General features: G+C 36.1%; 1 protein-coding gene across 1 annotated transcript in view; it reads right to left on the bottom strand.

Moving 5' to 3' along the window:
- The window catches only part of ANO3 (anoctamin 3), a 398,432-nt gene that overhangs the window by 278,883 nt on the left and 100,467 nt on the right, over positions 1–19,082 (bottom strand). The gene's annotated exons all lie outside the window — the stretch shown is intronic.

Raw genomic sequence — 19,082 nt, 5'->3', positions numbered from 1 at the left:
CTTAGAAACTCAGTAGACCAGAAAGATAATAGAAAATTATCATGAAAAAAAGAGCTTTTCATGTTGACTACTGCTGCTGTAAAACTGCTATCTGGAATAGGTCACATTAGTTATAAAGAAGTGTGTAGGAAGACACAACTTTTCAGTAAATTGCATTAGAAACTAAGCAGGTGGGTAGGTCTATGTACCGTTATGCAAACTGATTTAGCTGTCAACTTTGAAAAAGCTTAGAATGGCTGGACCTTCCAATTACTTTTTCCCTGGGTGAGTAATACACTCTTCTAATATTCTGCCCACCCAGACTCAAAGGCTGTATCTTTCTCTTTGTTCACTCTCTGCTCTTCTGTGCAGAAAATGATTCTGGTGACACTAATCACCAGAATTCCCTGAACATGACCTCTACTTCTTTGACTCTGGAATTTTGGTCAATCTTTTCTCTGTGCCTAAAATGCCTTCTCTATGCATGAGACCAATGGAAAGTCTACTCTTCTTTTAAAAAAAGACTCAGCTCTAAGGCTACCTTGACAGGCACTTTTCTAAGTGATACCTTCATTTAGAAATAATCATTCCTTTTAAATAAGGCTTCCTCTAGAAATGTTTCTAAGCCTCAGAATAAAATTATACAATAAAACTATACAAAAAAACAATAAAATTGGTTTCATACAATAACAGAAATAAAACAATTCTATAGTTTGTCTATTATTTTGATTCTAAAGTTCAAATATTCTTATAAGGGCATGGGCTTGAGAAATTTAATGATCACCAAATAAATACGTATTAGAGTTTATTTTATAATAGAGTTTATTTTCTAAAAGTAGAGTATATTTTATACTATATCGCACAAAATGTCCTTAAATATCAGTTTATGGATCATAAGCTGAAAGAGACTTGAGGACTATTTAATCTAGCCCAACTTATTTCACAGACGAGCAAACTGAGACTCAGTGTGTATTGTATTATGCACTTTTTAGGAATCATGCAACTTGGAAGTCACAGAGCTTAAACTTAAGCTCAGATGTCTTACCTAACACTTATATAGAAGGCTATTTAGATTTTACATGTGTGATATTAATATGACAAATGTGCTATTAATATGACAAAACAGATGAAAAGGTTTGGGGAGGCAAAGACCAGATGTTTTTTCAGAATTGCCATAATAATTTTAAGCAGTATTTTCAGGTAATGATGGGATTTAAGCTGAATTTGAAGAGTATAAAGAATTTGGGTAGATCAAGAAGATCACAAGGTTAACTCAAGTATGAGAAATAAGGAGGGGCAGTGTGGAAGTAAAATAGCCAAGGCTTTGTGAGAGGCCTGTTTGTGGAACTCAAACCAACAAATACAGAGAATGACATGAGGAAGCTGAGAAACAGTAGTCCAAATCAATCATGCAATAGTCACCAAAACTGAAATATCTCGTCCTTTTCACTAGATCGTTAACTGTATCTGAAGGATACTAAAGAGAGGTCCTAATTTTGAAAGCAAGTTTTAGGAAGAGTAATGTGGCATTTGTGGGTAGAAGATTAGGAAAAAGTCTCAAAGATCACCTGGCAATTCTTAAAGGTAGATTGAAACTCAAATATATGAGTAACATTACAAAATAAACATCAGAAAACCACAGTTGACTGGTGTGAATTGGATAAAGAGGAGAGACAGAAATAAAATGATAGTTCATGTTAATATTTCAAGTTCCAGAGACCTGACACATGTTTTCCACCAACTAAACGGGGAGGAGGGTCAAGTAGGTATGAGGTATGATAGGCTCGGTTTCAGACATACTTACTTTGGGTTGAATTTGGGATAATTCAGGAAATGGGCTATGAGCCTGAGGGGGAAATAGGAGAAGGAGACGTAGACTAAGATGTTATGCACATAAAGATGAGGGCTGAATCTATATAAGGAGTAAACCTTTGGAAAAGAAAAAAATGGGAAGAAAAAAAGTACAGGGGACCAAAACAGATTCCTGGCCAATGACAAGATCTGGTTGCAGAAGAAAGAAAGGAAACCAAAGAAGAAGTGAAGAGCAAGAAGTGGAATATTTAGAAATAAAACAAAACAACGAGCTGAAAATACTATAGTGTTTGTCTTGGGAGAACTTGATGTCCTTTTAAAATCTTGTTTTAACATTTGTTTATTTTTGAGAGACAGAGAGAGACAGAGCACAAGCAGGGGAGGGGCAGAGAGAGACACACACACAGAATCTGAAGCAGGCTCCAGGCTCTGAGCTGTCAGCACAGAGCCCGATGTGAGGCTCAAAGCCATCAACTGTGAGATCATGACCTGAGCTGAAGTCAGATGCTCAACTGTCTGAGTCACCCAGGCACCCCAGACAACTCTATATCCTAAATGTAGTTGGAAAGGTTGTCCTCTATATCTATGTTTATCAAGTTCAAAATACTAGTTTCTATGTCAGTATGTGTATCTGGCCAAATATTTCAGATCTTGTATGAAAAATTAGAGAAAGCTCAGTAAAGAATGTTGAAAGAAGAAAAGCACATTAGGCTAATTCACCTTCAGAAACACAACAGTGAAGTAAAATATTTCATTCAAATTTTGGTTTTGAAGTAAGTTCAGACTACTTGTTAAATATTAGAAATCAAACTTGCTATTGCTGTGAAACCCCTCTGTTAAGACGATTTAGGACTAAGGCAAAAATTAGGTCTGTAGTTGATTCAGAGGAAAAGCCTACACTAATCTGGTTAAATAGCTTAAATAAACTGACAAATCTGGACACCAATATCATCATTGGAGCTGCATACAATCTGGAAAGGAAGGGCAGCCAATGTGAGAAGTCGTTCAAATGCAAAAAGCTGAGACTCATCAATGTTGTTTGTGAACATTCACTGATTGAATGTGAATAATGATCTCTAAACCAGAATGAATTACACACTATACATGCTGAAGCAAGTTAACCTACAATTGTTTTTCTTGATTCAGATCAAAGGTGTTTGTGTGAATTTTTTTTTTTTAATTTTCAAAGAAATAATACCCATTAGATCATTAGTTCAGAAGGAAAGTGAGTCATGACCAACTAAGTGGATAACCTCGGGAAGTTCACTTTTCCTTAATTCATGTCTTTGTAAAATGAGAGGATGGAACTGGGTGATCTAGAGTCCTTAGTCTGTTACTAAAAAGTAGCTTCTAGATTATGTAACTAGGGTGATAATATGTTTCTTATTGAACCCTCTGCAAGCTGACTTTTCAGATAGTTATAATATAGACATGGATATAAGTATGGGATATATAATATGATCTAAGGAAAACACTGAATTTAAACATCAGATAGAAATGAAATAGATTTCGAGAATAAATTTGTGGAAGGCCTTAAGGCAAATATAGATATGTGTCATGTGGAAAATAAATACAAAACTTTATGAAACATAGGAAGGCACAAGTTCTGCTTCTAAGACAGGAAAGCTTTAGGAGGCAGGGAGAAGGACTAGCTGATTGTTGAGCCCAAAGACCGTAGTGTGTATGCAATTATTATATAGAAATATGAACACCACATATGGACAATAAAGGTTTTTAAAGCAATCATGAAATAATTACTCAAAGTAGGTTTTCTGTTCATGTTCGGTTAGTGGGAATGGTATAGCAACTCTACGTCTCAGCAGTTACCCAAATGGCCACACAGCACAAAGAATATCACCAGGCTGCTAGAAAGGGACAGCCATAGGATTTCTCTCTTATGAGGCCAAATAAGTTATTTCCGAGCACATTCTCTGACGACCATCCAATCAAATTAGACATTAATTATAAATGTTTTTAGAGATCCAATATTAAAAAGTGAATGGAAGAGGAAATCAAGACACACTTTAAACTACAGTCATTCCTTAACATGTACATGGGGATGGTTCTTGAAAAAGTGCATGAAAACTTAGGAACAACTAAAGAGTAAGAATTAAGACAAAATGCTATTAGATTGCCAACGTTTCTAAAAACATTGATAATAGCCAGTGTTGGCAACGTGTAGAGAAATGGATGCTGCCATATACTCTTGCTAGAACTTTAAACTGGCAAGTCCTACTCATGAGGGGCACTTTGGCAGTGACTTAAAAACTGAAGACACACATACACTTTATTATTTTTTATGTTTTTAATTTTTATTTTTTAATGTTTTTGTTTTTGAGAGAGAGAGAGACAGAGCACAAGCAGGGGAGGGGCAGAGAGAGAGGGGGACACACAATCCGAAGGACGCTCCAGACTCTGAACTGTCAGCACAGAGCCCGTCATGGGGCTCAAACTTGTGAACCAGGAGATCATGACCTGATGAAGTCAGACGCTTAACTGACTGAACCACCCAGGCGCCCCCACACATACACGTTAATGGAGCAATTCTATTTCTAAGAGTCTCTGTTCCTGAAACACACATAGAGCCCAAATATAGATGTGCAATGATGTTTATTACTTTACTATGTATAAAGTGGGAAAACAAATCATAAAACACATTTGTATGTCTAAATGTTACAATCTTGAGAAGAAGCCATTCAAATGAACGAGGTAGGGGTGCCAGCCTGGCTCAGTCAGTAGAGTATGCGACTCTTGATCTCAGGTTGTGAGTTCAAGTCCCATGTTGGGTGTAGAGATTACTTAAAAATAAAATCTTAAAGAAAACAAATGAGGTGGATTTACATGTACTGATATAAAAATATATTATTCTATATTCTTAAGTGGAAAATTAAGTTTCAAAAACTATTATAATATGACCTCCCTGGTTGCAACCCACCCTATAATATGTATTTACCTGTACTATATAAATTAGCAAGACCATAGAGTAATGTATACATTAAACTATAATAGTAATTACCTGTGGTGAGTGGCTTGGAGAGCACATGGGAGAATTTATATTTCGTTGTTATAAAATTTTATAAGAACAGGTTGCAATTTGAGAAAATTAATTTCAAATATTAGAATAGTTTAATATGAATATAATGAGCAAGAAGGTAATGCTCTATTTTTGTTTGTCTTTTGGTGACTTTTATATTACATATGAATCCTTAACACAAAATGTTACATAAATGTTAATCTACATTGGCAATTGCTGCAAGTGATACCTTTAAGTCACTTAAAAAAAAAACAAAATGGAAAGTTTGCTCTATTCTACAAGCTAACTTAAATATAAAAATTAAAAATTATGTAAATACTAAAGAATAGTTATTCTCACTAATAATCAAAGATATGAAAACAAAAATATGACATCATATCATCGGAGATAAAAATGGGTAATAGTTAAGATTTGCTAGGGTTTGATCAGAAGCCACTTTTATATGGCTGGTAACAATTTTTCTCATGGTGTTATTATCTCTTTATTACATATATATTGCTATATAAAAGCTGAAAGTAAATATTTTAGAATATTAAAAATGCTAATATCAAAATATTAATATTATTTTCTTCTCTGAACTTTAAATACATTCCAGCTTTGTATTTATTTATTTTACTTCTGTAGTGAGATAAATATAAAACAATTTTGAAAGTAGTATTTACTATTCTAAGTTTTTTTAATGTTTATTTTATTTTATTTTTTAAATTTTTAATGTTTTTATTTATTTCTGAGAGAGAGAGAGGCAGCATGAGCAGGGGAAGGTCAGAGAGAGAGAGAGACACGGAATCTGAAGCAGGCTCCAGGCTCTGAGCTGGCTGTCAGCACAGAGCCCGACACAGGGCTCGAACCCACAAACTGTGTGATCATGACCTGAGCCGAAGTCGGACGCTCAACCGACTGAGCCACCCAGGCGTCCCATGTTTATTTTTAAGAGAGACACAGCATGAGCGTGAGAGGGGCAGAGAAAGAGGGAGACACAGAATCCAAAACAGGCTTCAACACAGATTGTGATGCGGGGCTTGAACTCACGAACCACAAGATCATGACTTGAGCCGAAGTCCAATGCTTAACCGACGGAGCTATCTGGGTGTCCCTGAAAGTAGTTTTAAAGATCTTAGATTCTTCATTAGAATAACCAAAGGTATTCTGACTTTGTCATTTTTTAGTGAACTCTTCTACATTAGCCTCTTCTGTATGAAGGTGACTTTTTCTCCACTTCTCCAAAAATTGAACTCACATTCAGTTCATGTGTAAGGAATTGTGTAAGGCAGATACCGCATGACGGCTGGCAGTTTGGATGGATCTTGGCAGGTGCCTTCACAGCCTCTGCCCAGTACCTGGAGCTTAGCAGGGCTGAATCACCAATCTCTTCCCACTTGGAGATTTTTTATATTAATCATTCTCTACTGCCTTTAACCATAAAAATTCTCCTAACAGATGTGGGTTTATATGATAAGGCTTAAAAATGAGATGAGAAAGCAGAGATCTATACTGATCTCACTTTGAGCTTACTTCTTTTCCTTTGAGACTACATCATTGGGGAAAAATAAAAGTCTATGCTCTATGGTATTAAGGTATTTAAGGCTCTGTGCAACAATAGATTCATACACATCTTTTGTATGAATCATTCATCCATCTCTCTCTCTCTCTCTCTCTCTCTCTCACACACACACACACACACACACACACACACACACACACACGGCATAGCATCATAGGCTTATAGAATGACAGAGCCAAAAGAGATATCGGATCCTGTCATCTAGCAGTTTTAAAATCAGGATCCTTGGAGCACTTGGGTTCTGTGTAGCTTCTCAAGGAAATCTAGGAAGGTGCGAGGGTGTTCAGAGCATACACAATAGAGCTACTTTAGCTCTGGTTTAAATAAAAACTCTACTTCACTTTCATATTCTGTACAACCTGAGTGTAGCTACTTTAAAAGTACTTCAACCACTGACCAAGTCCATTTTACTCAGTCAATAGGTTAGGAAACTAGTGTCCCAGAAAGTTCAGTTACTTAATGAAGGTTATAAAGCTATGGAAAGATAGGACAAGGTATCTAGATTTTTAATTCCAAATGGAAATTGGAAAGCTGATGACAGAGGTAATTCTCTGTAATTCTGAATTTTCCATGGGGTTGCTATAGTTTATGAAACTCACATTATGAAGAGGCAATTAAGAAAATGAAGAGGTAACCAGGCAACAGTAGTGCCATTTTCTTAATAATGTGAGTGATATTATGCAGGGGTAGGTTACTTCTGCTTCAGCTGAGCTGGTGCATATATGGGACAAGACAGGTTTAGCGTCTGCTGGGAATTAGCATAGACTTTTTTTCTACACACCTGTTCTACAGAAGAATATCCATAATGAAAGCTCCAGCAGCTTGCTCCTATATGACTGCCAAAATCTGAATAAGTAATACCCCCTGGCCACATCATAACATAAGGCAGAGTTGGATCTGTGATATAGCTCTAAAAAAAAAGTGAGGTTTGGTTGGAAAATTATATATATGGAATCTTGTGTACCATTCCCTCTCCCGTGGGCTTTTGTTTCCTAATCTGTAATGAGGGAAAGTAGATTGATTTCTAAAATAGTTTTCAATGTTTACATATTTATGTTAGTTGGGGTGTTATGCTTTTTGTTTTTAAAATCAGATTAAGTGTCAAGAGGGAAAAAACCAAAAGGAGGAAAAACATTAGCAATTGTCTTAGAGACACATTATCAGGCATTTGCATTATTTTTAAAAATAACCATCTCAGACAAGCTGTAACATGGCTATGGATATTATTTAAAAATATGCTTTTTAAAGCTTTTTTTTTAATGTTTATTTATTTTTGAGAGACAGAGAGAGAGAGTGACAGAATCAGAAGCAGACTCTATGGTCTGAGCTGTCAGCGCAGAGCCCAATGTGGGGCTCAAACCCATGAACCGTGAGATTATGAACCAAAGTTGGATGCTCAACTGACTGAGCCACCCAGGTGTGCCAAACATATGCTTTTGAATAGAATAGGAAAGACACAAAACAATTTAGTTTTAAATATGAGATGTGTGTGTGTGTCTAAGGCATCCCGATTCCACACGTACACCTGAAGTTAAGCCACAACTAGAAGGAAAAATGTGCCAACATGTAGACTTACATCCCTCAAATTCCTATTTATAACCTTAAGTGGGTCCTTAATGGTGACCCACAGTCAATACATTTCCCTGGTCATCTTGTTTTCCTACTCACCTAGAAGACGATTTCATATTTTATTGCCTTACTTCAAATTCTATCTTCTAACACCCACCTCCTCCCCACTCTACACTCTCAGCTGATAATTTTGCTTCCTATTTCGCTGAGATTGAAGCAATCTGCAGAAAACTTCCACAGCTTCCACCCACATACTGGCATCTGTACCCATATATTCTGACTTCCTGCCTGATACTCTACATAAACTAACTGCATTCCCAGCTAAGCCCATCTCTGCTTATATACCTACTTCAGCCCAATAATTCCCTCATGCTTTTGAACAGAAATATTCTTTGCAGAATCAAGGCCAGCCTCCCATCACCATGAAAACATTAGTCCCTAAAAAATTGGAAAGAAGAAACAAACGAACAAACAAAAAAAAGCAAGCAACTTCTTTTGACTTTAGTTCTCCTGATGCCTTTTTTTCTCAATTCGTTTGTTTCCTTTTGCTCCAAAATTCCACAGAAGTACAGTTAATAGTCACATTATTAATTGCTCTTCTTAAATCTTCCACAGGTTTTGTGATTTTTTTGTTTGTTCATTTGTTTTGCCCCATATGTCCACTAAGTCTTGTACTGAGGTCACTGATGGTCTCTTTACTGCCAAAGTCAACAGTCAATTCTTTGTCTTCATCCTATTTGCTGCATTAGGGTCATTTAACATAATTGCTTGTTCTTCCTTCCTTGATACACTATCCTCACATGGCTTCCAGGGTGTTATATTTTCTTGGCTCTTCTCCTACCTCTCTAGATAGATGCTCCTTCTTAGTTTCTGTTGTGTGTTCCTCTCATCCTTTGACCTTTCAACTTTGGAAAGGTCAATGACTCAGTCTTTGGACCCTTCTCTTCTTTATCTCTATTTCTTACCCTTGGTGATCTAAGCTATCTCATGGTTTTAAGTATTATCTATATACTCATATCTCCTAAATGAGTATCTCCCATCCAGATATATCTCCCTAACTCCAGGCATTAATATCACATCTGTCTTTACATTGCTACTTGGTCTGAAAGAATTGTGTCCAAACTCAACATTCTTAAATGAACCTTCTGATATTTGCTCCCAGATCCAACCCAGCCATAGTTTTCCCATTTGAATCGATGGGGAAAATCTTGGAGACTAAAATCTTGATACTTTTCTTTCATAACCCCCATCAAATCCACTTTTAAAGTAACTGTATATCCAGAACCTATCGATATCTTCTCACCCTCTCTACTGCTGTGAGTCTCTTAAGTGGTGTCTTTCCTGCCCATCATGAAAGTAGGTTTGGAATTGTGAGTGAAGAGACATGAGGCACATAAATAAAAAATGAAATACACCTAATATGACTCTTTTGCTTGAAACCCTTCTTCATTCAGTGAACTCCCATTTCACTAAGAGTAAACATTCAAGTCCTTACAATTATTATGTGATAACCAGCCCTACAAGGCCTGAAAGAATCTTGCTTGCCATTGAAGATAGAAAACACATCTGTTTCAGGGAATAGGTTTTCCACAGCCCTCTTTAAAGGTATCTTTAAGAGTTTAAAAACTCAAGAGTTCAGTACTGCACAAATGCTTATAGGATACACACCTGATTATCCTTGTAAGGGAACTACAGGGCATACAGAATTTGATTATGAGTTTGTGCTATGTCTCTCTTTCAGTACCCTGCACTCTTTATTTCACATTTTTTTCAATACCAATGATTCTTTTGGTTTCCCCTTCTATTAGTAGTGTCTTAATATACTTTCTTTCCTAAGTTCATTGTCTGCATATAAAATTCTATAAATGTTTTGTAAATGTATTACCTCTCTGTTAGTAACATATTACTGATAGTCTTTAAAACATCTATTTATTGTTACCAATAATAAATGTGAACTGTTTAAAGAAAAAAAACTCTTGGATTCAGAGCAAGAAGGAGCTGAGTACTTCTTTCCACTGTTCTCTGTATTTGTTAATAATCTGCATTATAAAAATGCATATTAAAAAATAATCCCATGTGGAGGGACTTCAGTAGATTATACTCCTAGCCTTTCTTCTTTGGGGAAGAACCTAGTTTATCAGGGGTTGTGCCATTTGCAAGTTTGGAAAAACTTTCTTCTTCTCCATTTTGGTCTATTCCCCTTTCTCCTGACACATTATAAGAGGTCTAACACTATGGGGGTTGCTTCAGGTTTCCTGGCTGGGTCACCTAGTTGATGGGTATGTCTCAGATTCAGAAGGAGAGGAAGTTTGGTGAGCTCATCGAACCACACATCAAAGTCCCATTGGCCTAGCTTTCATCAATTATACAGCTGACCTTTTGATATCCATCTGTCAGTTTCTAGTGCTCTATTTCTCAATTGGTTCAGAATTCAGGCAATGGGATAGAGGTGCTATCTAAGGAGCCCATCAAAATCCAAACATGTTCACAACAACTGAGATACTAGTTTCTAAGCATCCCATTTTTGCAGGTATAGTCTGAGGGCAGGAGGGTGTAGTAGAAAGAATTGGGCTCTGATGTCAGACAATCTTGGCTAATGCCAGATGAACTACTATGTGACCCTGGGTCAAGTTATCTAACATATCTCAGCCTTTTTTGCCTGATCTATACAATAGCATGAATAAGGACTTCTTCATTGTGTTGTGGAGTTAAAAGAAATAGTATACATGAAATGCCTAAAAGGAAACTCAGTACAAAGGGATACTCAGGATTACTGCCTTTCCCTGTATATCAATAATCAATTGCATAAATAATTGAAATCAAATCAGAAATAACAATATTTATCAGAAAATCAGAAAAAAGTTGTTTACAGAATATACACAGCTGAGTGGTAGAAAGAACAATTTAGGGGAAAAAATGGCCAGTCTTTTATTTTGAAGGGAAAGCAAAATAAATTCTCTTCTTGCAAAACTGAAGTAGACTAGTGAAGAAAAAAAAAGGCACCAGTAAATCTGTCCAAAATTTCTACAGTAGCTGATGTGGGTGGAATAAGAGGACCCTTGATTCATCCAGCCCACTGCCTGTGTTCTGAATAATTACAAGTTTTTATGGCTTCTGCAAGATGTTGTTGATCATTTTATGACAACAAACCCATGAATATCTGTCTGTGTTAGAACAGTGACACTCACTGGTCATTTCTGATATCGACAGAAATACTACTAAAAACCTGTTCGTTATCAAGCAAAATTTAAAATGATCTTCATAGATGTCAACAAGGTAAAAAAGGGGATAACCAAGGATATCTCTAGGTATCAAAAGGGAATACTGAAATACTAGGAGGTACAAAGAATTTCACACACATACACGTGGAACAGTTCAGGCTACTGGGGATATGAGCACATAGGCTGCCAATGATTGCTATCTTTACATTATAGGAAGTAATTCATAAATTCACTCTGAAAGCATAACTTATAAATATTTGGACCAACATCATTTTAAGAGTTATCCAACATGGAATGATCTTCTTTGGTTGTGGTTCCCTGCCTCTAGAGATACCCAAATATATTTTAACAGTTATTAATGGTAGTAACCCTAGAGAGGATTCAGAAATAATGGGAATTCTAGGTGATCTTTAAAAGCATTTTAGTTTCCAGTTCCTGATAATCAGTGCAAATCCACATTTATATGACTTATAAACTAATAATATTTTCTATAGTAAAATCTGGCTCCATTGCTCATGTGTAAATTATGCAAACCTTTTTTAATCATTTAGGCCCTATTGGTTTTGGAATTGGAGGGCTTGCCAAATCCGTGTTGTTGTTATTATTCCTCAGTGGTAATTACTCACTGCAGTGAAATATAATAGATGCATCTATGACTTTTTAAAAGTTTGTTTATTTATTTTTAGTAACCTCTACAGTGGATATGGGGCTCAAATTCATGACCCCGAGATCAAGAGTCATATGCTCTTCTGACTGAGCCAGTCAAGTATCCCACATCTACAGTTGGGTTTTTTGTTTTGTTTTGTTTTTTTGTTTTTTGTTTTTATTTATGGGATGCTTTTCTGTCTCCTAACACAAAAACAGCAAGAATGATTGACCTTTCTCTTCTCCTAACCCTTAACCCCAGTAAACAATTCAAGTCTCATGGAAAATCAATCTCTGGCTTAAGAAGGAATTCGGCCTGTGTACGTAACTGGCAGGACTCTACCCTGAGAGTATATCAGAAATTTTCTCTCCTTTTCAGACTAGTAAAAACCAAACAAAACAGCACAGAAAAAACATGTTTGAATTTCAGTGATTTAAATATGTTGCTTAATATCCGTCACTCCTCAAAGCATTAAAGCGAGGCTCAATTAATCTAGAGCCAGGACCAGTCCTGGCAAGGCGTGTGGATGTTTTCTTATTTCTTATTTTAGAGATGTTTACATGCAGTGACTCAAAGATACTTGCCTAAGGCAGTTTTAATAAACTCACTCATCCAATGAGAGTTTATTTTCCTTAGGTACCAAGAACATTTTTACATATAAATCTGTGCAGATTGAGAGGGAGGAGAAAAAAATCCCAGGACGAGCATAATGGAAGCATAGGCGAAGGTAGGAAGAGGGAGAATTTTGGCTCAAAGTGTCCATTGGGCACTCTTCTGTCAGACTCATTTCCTAACAATAACATGTGTAAGAACAGAACCCAGAGATATCCTGAAGGTGGCTTTAAAAATTTCAGTGTGATCTAATACCTGACAGAAATATGAGTGGATGATCTATTTCACATCTAGACTTTGTATAGAATTACATATCTTTTAAATGACCTTTTAAAAAATATAAGTAACATGTTTTGCTATACACCTTTAAGTGTGATAAAATGCATTTAGAGCCTTTTACTAATCTTAATATCTCTATTAATTTCTTGGCTCAAACGAGTTTTATTGTTGCTGAGGGAAAAACAAAGGCTTTATCACAAGGGGGTTTTAAAAACAATGTGTTAGAGAAATGAGAGAAGTAGCAGGCTGTCAACTGGTGACATCCACACCCATTGCCTCAGATATATTTCTGTCTCTTAAAGATATGCAAAAAAAAAAAAAAAGAAAAAGAAAAGGAAAAAGAAAAAAAAGAAAAAAGGAAAAGAAAAGAAAAAAGAAAAAAGCATGAGTTATTTTTCAGTTTTCAAAAGTTTCAGAGAGAATTATAGATCAAATCATAAGTCACAGTCATCTTTTTCAGGAAGGGGCAAAGGCACCGTGTAGGTGGTGAAATCAGAGAACAGGTCTAAATTTCGGTTCTCAGTTTTGTTATGTGACTCTGGGAAAGCTGCTTACTCCACTGAGCCTTCTGTTTCACCACTCGGAGAGAGGTAATGATAATTACAATAACAATAATTGGAAGAGTGCTTTTTTTCTTTTTTTTGAGAGTGCTAGAGAGCTGGGGAGTGGCAGAAGTAGAGAAAGAAAGAGAGAGAGAGAGAGAATGAGAATCTTAAGCAGGCTCCATGTTCAGCACAGGACCTGACCAGGGACTCAACCTCAAGACCCCTGGGATCATGACCTGAGCAGAAATCAAGATGCAGCCACTTAACCAAATAAGCCACGCAAGTGTCTGTAAAATAGTGCTTTCGTTGAGGATTCAGTGAGATCATGTTATATAAAGTATAAAGTGTCTGACCCCTAAGAAAAGATTACAAATGATAATTTCCAAAACTGTGGACAATAGTCCTTTAATAACATTTTATTTCACATAAAATGTTCTTTCATTTTCAACTCCTGTTTTTTTCAATTTCTACTCCCCACCCCCTTTACAACCCCAACTCTCCAAAATGTGCCATCTTTCTGTGGCCTCCTCCAACAAACACACAGAGACTCTCACATTGAACTGCAACCACAAATGTTGGCAACATAAGGTAGCGAGAATATTTAAATCCCAGCATAATAATCTTTAAATTCTATCTGAATATATTTCCATAAAACAACCTCTAACCACCCACCCCGGATTTCTTCTACTACAAAGTAAAAGAGTGAAAAAACAAGAACAGAGACAAACACAAATATAAAGAAATGGAAACCTCGGCATCGCTCTAGACTGAGGCTGCTTCTACCGAAAACAAAAACAACCCCCCCCCAGTCCCCCCAAAATCCAGAAACAACAGAGACATAGATCTCATAGATTCATAGCAATGTAAAACATGGATCCAGTTACTGGGAACAACAATTGAGCCACGTAGTGGGAAAAAAAATCACTCAGGTAAACAAACAAACAAAATGGACACTCAAATGTTGGAATGATAGGATGAGTATCAGCACAGAATCTCAGAGCAGTGTCACCAGTCACTTTTGTNCCTGCCAGCACAGAGCCTGATGCTGGGCTCGAACCCACAAACTGTGAGATCATAACCTGAGCTGAAGTCGGACGCTTAACCAACTGAGCCACCCAGGTGCCCCTTCACTTTTGTTTTCTTATTGAAACCAACTTGACAAAAACTATTAAGAAAGAAAGAAAGAAAGAAAGAAAGAAAGAAAGAAAGAAAGAAAGAAAGAAAGAAAGAAAGAAGAAAGAAAGAAAGAAAGAAAGAAAGAAAGAAAGAAAGAAAGAAAGAAAGAAAGAAAGAAAGAAGGAAAGAAAGAAGGAAAGAAAGAAAGAAAGAAAGGTTAGGTATTCTCATGACTTGCTGCAACCAACCATGCTTCACGTCCAGGGTTCTAGGAGACAGCCCCACTTTCCCTGAGAACTGTGCTCCTCATTCCTGAAGAAAAATGTGAGTAAGTAAGAAAGAGAGAATGCTCTTGAATGGGCAGGTAATGGTTTCTACCCTACCTAACTACTAGTAGTTTCCGCCCTGACCAATGAACTTGAGCCACAGAAGACATTATTTAAAAACTGCATGAAAATGCATTTGTTTTTGTTTTTTTTTTTAAGAATAAGGGATGCAGGGGTGCCTGGGTGGCTTAGTCGGTTAAGCGTCTGACTTTTGCTTAGGTCATGATCTCGCTGTTGGTGGGTTCGAGCCCCGCATCAGGCTCTGTGCTGACAGCCAGCTCAGAGCCTGGAGCCTGTTTCAGTCTGACTGAGAGAGCTCTCTGATCCTCTCCTGCTCACGCTGTCTCTCTCTCTCTCTCCTAGAAATAAATTTTAAAAAATAAACAAAATAAACAAACAAACAAACAAAAAAGAATAAGGGATACAATCTACTGTGGAACATTTGAAGCAATGAATTCCTCTCTGTTGAAGACCCATTTTGATAAAAGTTGTAACAAAGTTTCACCTGATTTGTCATCCTTATGTAAAGAAGGTATATGCTACTAGATTTATAGTCATTGTAACATTTTAAAAACCTTTGAACAGAATATCTAGCAAGAATTCAAAAACAAATCACTTTTGAAACCCACAGTGCCATTTCATAATATAGGTTAATGGGGATAAGTTTGTTCATTGACATGAATAAAGAAGTGTTGTGTGATAATATAAGGGCTATAAAGATGATTGACTTCATTCTTACTTTTAAAATAATTCATTTTTTTCCTCTTTCTCACAAACGTTGGTGCCAAACGTTATGGAATTTAATGAATATAAAATAACTCACACTTCCAAGGTAAACCATGTTAAGCCTCACACTAAATTTTTAAGTAGGATTTATTTTAATTTAAGGTACATGATTGGGGTTTGAGGATTTTCTTAATCTCTTAAATTATATTCAGGACTTCTGTGTCTGAGTATATATGCATTTTTTTCTGGGGAGTTGATCCCAATTTTCATCAAGTTTTCAAAAGGGCTGGGGACCCCTAATGATTTCAAGTTCCTGCTTTTAATTGTTTATCAGCAAAATGCTAGATGGGCACATTTCCTCTGACCAATGTAAAACAAATCCTACTGGACCAAACTGACCTTGAAAACACCTCTATGTATTTATACACAGTTTTATTTAATGAACCTATAAAATAATTCTTAAGTACAACTAAGTTTGAGAAATATGAGTAGCACCAAGGCAAGGACAATATATAAAGACGTTATGATTTCCAAACATTTTGCCCATAATATAAGTATTATTTCCCTAACAATTAGTGAATACAAGGGAGCACATTTACATTCTTGAGTTTTAAAATCAGGCATCATATGACTTCTAAAGGCATTTGCAGTTTACCTTAACTCCCCAAATCTCCATGTCACTTCACTGAAGGCATGCAGAGGTTTTAAATCCACTGCATACCATTCACAGACCATGAGATTCTTGGAAACTTGCTCAGGTCTATCTATAAGTCTACCTCCTTTTCAGTCCTGTATTGTATGTGTAAGCACAACATTGAAGTATAGATTTTTGTATAAGTCCCTCGAATCCTCAGTCAATGCTTGCATATGTCCACCAATAGCACACAAATATTCTCAGACTCTCCAAACCTTTATAGATATTTATAATGCCTTCCTACTTAGGTTCCTGCCAGAAAAGAAGACAGTCTGAATCCTGGCTTCGTACCACCTTGTTCTGTACATTCCTCTTATTTCTTTCTCACATGTCACAATAGTGCCAAGTGTGCCTTTTTCTATTTTTCGTAATATTTGTCCAGGGACTTTCCTTATATAGCATTTTAAGATCTATTTACTCCTCATATGTTTCTAGGCACTAGTTATGAAGCAGGTAAGAACTAGAGAGTATAAAGAACAAAAATGTCAATAGATGCATTTACTTATGTGATTGAGAGTGTGTTAGAGTGTGTAACATCTTAGCCCAATGGGTCTTAGGTTTTCAAGTTAACATACATACATGGTATGATGATACTGTGCGGATTATTCCTTCAAGCAGCTACTGGAAATGTATAACAACTCCTGACATCTTGGCAAACGCATACATGTAAAAGATACTAAGAGATAAACAACAGGATAACCCATGATGTTACAAGTATCAGAACACAGTGGAACAATGGCAACAGGACGCATCATCACGGTACTTGTTTCCCATTATTATGTCCCAATACACACATTATTCCTCACTTAATTAGCTCTGATTAAGTGCCAGCCTCTGTGGAGTTTCCCTAGTTGCATAAAATTGGACTTGCCCTCACAAAGCTCATTATCATCACCATCATTAGTTAGATCCTCAGTGTCTGGTACTGTACTCACACCAATCTTGAAAATGGGTACTATAATTACCACTATCTAAAAAAAAAAAAAGTGGTAATGAGGTACAGTAAGGTTGAATATTTCACACTAACACAACAGATTAGTAACAGAATGGGATAAAAGCATGCCTCATACTCTAGAATTCATGCTTTTAACTAACTTGGGGCTTGTCTATGTCTACACATCATTATAATGTAAGGAAAGAAGTATTAATGACTGAAAGAGAAGTATGGATAAAGCATTTTGATGCAATTTCAGAAAAGAAATTAATTTTTAGTGGGGCAAGTTGAGCAAATACTTTGTGAAGATATTTTGATTCATATCTCCAAGATAAAAGGTCTCAACTGAAAGTAAGTAGAGAAGAATACATGAGCAAATTCTTTGGGGAGGGAGGTGGGTAAAAAGGCATGGAAGCCAACATATAATTTTGTTTGCCTGGAGGGTAAGTCTCATCAAAGGAAAGAGAATGGAAATAACATTCTTGAGTGTGTTCCTTCATGCTAGTCACCTTGCTGTGTATTTCACATCCCGTAGCTCCTTTTATTTAATCTTTACAAGAACTCAGTGAAGTGGGTGTTATTAGACTTTTAACAAATATACATAACTGACAAGATGACAGAGAAAACAGATTCTGGTAAGAAGTCGAAATCAGAGCTAATTATAAACCCTGTGTTCTTTCAGAAATACCATATTTTATATTGTAAAAAAAATCCTAAAGACAAACTTAAAAATGGAAAGTTGGAACCATATTGGGTAGGGCCTTGAATTCCAAGATGAAAAAAAATGTGGAGTTAGCTTTGAAGATAATCATGAATCATCATTGGCATTTCACAGCCATACCTTAGATTTCTCTATATGTCAGAAACGCATGCTAGTCATTAACTGATTAAATTTGTCTGTCATGAAGAACCAAGATCAATAAATCCTAAACTGTGATAATTGAAATTTGTTCTTTCAGCCATACTTTTAGCTCCTGAGTCATAACACCCAAGCAACAATCAGACATCTACAAAAAATCAAAATATTTTAGTGGGTACACATTCATGATGGAAAAAAACAACAACAACAAAACTTGTCATCACATTACTCATAAAAAGAGTAACAGAAAACAGGCAGTAGGATGGGTTCATGAAATGAAGCCTTAATGTCCTATTTATATAAATAAGTCTAGATCTTTGCTTTGGTGAAGGAGGCAGCCACTTCCTTGTCAATAGCCAAAACCTATCGCTAAAATGTCCCTCCTTATTTATACCCTTTCAATTGTTTTTCTGAGAAATGATCCTTTGGAATTAACCCAATAAAAGCAATAGTTAGGAGCTCAAAGATATATTTCTAACCACACAATTATACAGAAAAAAGCAATGTAAGGATATACTTTAAAATATTAATGGTAATTTGGGGTTAATTTGGGTTGTTTTTCATGAAATATTTTTGCATTTAGAAAATTTTGTTCAATGAGCACATACTATGTTTATGTTGAGGGAAAAAAAATAAAATGGAGGCAGTGAGAGAGAGACAGAATGAGAGTTCAGGGAAGATGGGCTTCCACTTAATCTCTTACTCTTTCTACCTTGGGCCGGCTCTGTATATAAAAATTGGTGCATGATACTTCTTGAGTGTAGATCAAGACATGGAATCCATTCCATAGTTGCTTCTCAATCTCTTGGTGCAAAATGTTACCCCAAAGAACCTAAACCTAATTTGGACATTTGGAAAGCAATATGACCTAGTTAGTCATTTGTTTATTCTGAAGCTGGAACTAGCAGAATTTATTGTATGACATATTCTTTTTCTGCCTGGAGAAAGGCAAAATTCATTAACATTGTCAAGTGGGGATTAGAATGTGACTCTATGTTAGGTAATTTTTTAAAGCTCATTTCTTATTCTCGAGATCAAGTATCCATGACTCTGCATCATGTTTTAGCTCAGTAAAATGCCTTGGATCTTTACAGTATCAATGATCATATTTCTTAAACTTTATTTTTATTTTTTTAAAATATTTTTATTTATTTCTAGGAGAGAGAGAG

This window comes from Crocuta crocuta, unplaced genomic scaffold (assembly GCF_008692635.1).
Source record: "Crocuta crocuta isolate KB4526 unplaced genomic scaffold, BGI_CrCroc_1.0 scaffold884, whole genome shotgun sequence".
In the NCBI taxonomy this organism is placed as follows: domain Eukaryota; kingdom Metazoa; phylum Chordata; class Mammalia; order Carnivora; family Hyaenidae; genus Crocuta; species Crocuta crocuta.
Note: the sequence above shows the minus strand (reverse complement) of the source record. Positions and strands in the feature narration are given on the sequence as shown.